The sequence below is a fragment of the Chlorocebus sabaeus genome, chromosome 25 (genome assembly GCF_047675955.1).
Source record: "Chlorocebus sabaeus isolate Y175 chromosome 25, mChlSab1.0.hap1, whole genome shotgun sequence".
Lineage (NCBI taxonomy): Eukaryota > Metazoa > Chordata > Mammalia > Primates > Cercopithecidae > Chlorocebus > Chlorocebus sabaeus.
In genome coordinates, this window is record NC_132928.1 from 45,414,889 (window position 1) to 45,417,850 (window position 2,962).

General features: G+C 40.9%; 1 pseudogene; it reads right to left on the minus strand.

Moving 5' to 3' along the window:
* Positions 1-2,024: 2,024 nt before the first annotated feature.
* LOC103230444 (large ribosomal subunit protein uL11-like) lies at positions 2,025-2,620 on the minus strand (annotated as a pseudogene).
* Positions 2,621-2,962: the final 342 nt, after the last annotated feature.

Below are 2,962 nucleotides of genomic sequence, written 5' to 3' on the forward strand. Positions count from 1 at the left end.
GCTCACTGTAGCCTCGATCTCCTGGGCTCAAGCAATCCTCAGCCTCAGCCTCTGAAGTAACTGGGATGACAGCTGCATGCTACCATGCCTGGATAATTTTTGTATTCTTTTAGAGACAGGGTCTCTCTATGTTGTCAAGGCTGGTCTTGAACTCCTGGGCTCAAGTGATTCTCCTGCCTTGGCCTCCCGAAGTGCTAGGATTACAGGTGTGAGCCACCATGCCCAGCTTCACTGAACCCATGTTTTTGAGATTCATCCACTTGTTTTTTTCCTATTTCAATATTCCTTTTTCATTGTTAAGAATATTTAATTTAATGAATATACCAAAATTTGTTGGTATGTTCACATGTTGATGGACTTTTGGGTTATTTCCAGTTTGAACTATTGTGAATAAAGTTGCTCAGAACTTTTGTATACAGGTCTTTGTGTGAACGTATGTTTTTATTTCTCTTTGAAAAATACTTAGGAGTAAGAATGCTGGATGTTTTTCTTTTTTCTTTTTTAAAGATGAAGTCTCACTATGTTGCCCAGGCTGGAGTGCCTTGGCTGTTCATAGGTGCAGTCCCACTACTGATCAGCACAAGCCTTTTGACCTGCTCCGTTTCTGACCTGGGCAGGTTCACCCCTCCTTAGGCAACATAGTAAGTGGTCTGTCCACTCCCAGGAGGTCACCATATTAATGCTGAACTTAATATGGATACTCAATGGGCATAGCACACTACAGCCCAGAACTTCTGGCCTCAGGTGATCCTTCTGCTTCGGCCTCCTTAGTAGCTGGGACTACAGGTGCATGCTGAGTGTTACAATGAGTATATGTTTACCTTTTCAAAAAATTGTGAAAATGTTTTCATAATGATTTTTATATTACCCCCACACCAATAGTATGTGAGAGCACCATTTCTTCAACAGCCTTGCCAATATTTGATATTGTCTTTTTAATTTCAAAATCTCTAATGCATTTGTAGAGTATCTCATTATTTTAAGTAGCATTTCCCTGGTGACCATTAATATTGAGCATTTTTTCATATGCCTATTGACACTGTCTTCTGTAAAGTGTCTGTTCAAATATTTTCTGTGCCTCAGTTTCCTCATCAGAAAAATGGGATAATAACATACATACCTCATAGAGTTTTTATAAAGATCAAATAAGTTAATATGTATAAGCACTTAGAACAATTCCTCACATACAGTGTATTAGTTTTCTATTGTTGCTGTAGCAAATTATGTGAAACTTAGAGGCATAAACAACATAAATTTACTGTTTCACAGTTCTGTAGGTCAGATGTTCCTCACAGGTCTCACAGTGTTAAAACTGAACAGCAGGCAGGGCTGCTCGTTTCTGGAGGCTCTAGGGAGAAATCCATTTCCTTTTTTCCCAGCTTCTTGAGGGTACTCATATTTCTTGGCTCATGGCCTCCTTCCTCCATCTTCAAAGCCAACAACACTGCATCTCTCTGTGCCTTTTTTTCTGTTGTCATGTCTCCCTCTGATTCTCTTCTTCCCTCTTACTCCCTCTTCCACTGTTGTCATGTCTCCCTCTGATTCTCTTCTTCCCTCTTACTCCCTCTTCCACTTTTTCCCCTTTTCCACTGGGTGATTGTATTGGGCCACCCAGAAAATCCATGATAACTTCTTTGTTTTAAGGTCAGTTGTTTAGCAAACTTAATTCCATCTGCAACCTTAATTCTTCTTAGCCAACCAATATAATATATTCATTGATTTTAGGGACTAGGACATGGATATCTCCAAAAGCAATTATTCACCTACCATACCTAGTAACTGCTAGGGTTAGCTTTTCTTGGTATTATTATTATTATTATTATTATTATTAAAGGTCCTTAGATTTAGAGTTAAGGACTTGGACTCAAATCATAGCTTCAAAACTTACCAGCTGTGTGGTCTTGGGAACGTTAATTGCTGTCTTTGAGACATGCAATTTAGTATGTTATTTGGAAATATGCAGCAAATAGATAAGTCATTAGTTATCAAAAAATCACATTTATTTATTTATTTATTTATTTTTCACCAGTTGTCAAATGATCCTTTATTGAAATACTTTCCTTTGTGCTTAACTGGCTGGGCATTCCACAGCACCACTGTTGATGTCATCTATGATGTCATGGGGGTAGCGGCCATCAACATTACAGCCCACAGACTGGGCAGTCCCCAGGATCTCTTTAATGGTTCCAGAGAGTTCTCTGGCTAAGGATCGGTGCTGCATCTGTCAAGCAATGTTGATGATCTCATCAAAAGTGATATTCCCACTGTGTTTAATGTTTTTCTGTTTCTTTCTGTCTCTTGGTGGTTCCTTGAGGGCTTTGATGATCAGGGCAGAGGCAGAAGGCACCACCTCAATCTGGGCCTGTCTGCTCTGAATGGTCAGTTTCACTGTAATCCTCAGGCCCTTCCAGTCACCTGTTGCCTTGGCAATGTCATCACCAATCTTTTTCGGAGACAGACCCAGGGGGCCGATCTTGGGGGCCAGCAGAAGTGGCGCCGACTTCACCTCCGGTGCACCTCAGGTATAGGACTTTGATCTCGTTGGGGTCGAACTTCAGCGGCATGGTGGAGGCGGCCCGTGTCGGATGAACCCGGATTCGGGACTACCCAAGAAAGCTGCACCTTTACCCCGCTCCAAGCGGAAAGCAGAGAGCAAAAAAATCACTTTTAAATTGAAGTCCTTGGACTGTAGAACTGGGTGTTAGTTAGAAATTAGTGTTGGAGGAGGGGGGAATAGAGGGGCAGGAGTATGATGTTTTGTTGACTTTACAAACATTTAGCTCTATCTGTCTTAATTTTTTTGTGGTAAAATACACATAACATAAAATGTATCATTAGTGACATTCACAATGTTGTGTAAACATTACTACTGTCTTGTTGTAGAACATTTTCATTAACCCCAAAGGAAATCTTGTACTATTAAGCCGTCACTTGCCATTCCCCACTCCTCCTGGCCACTGGC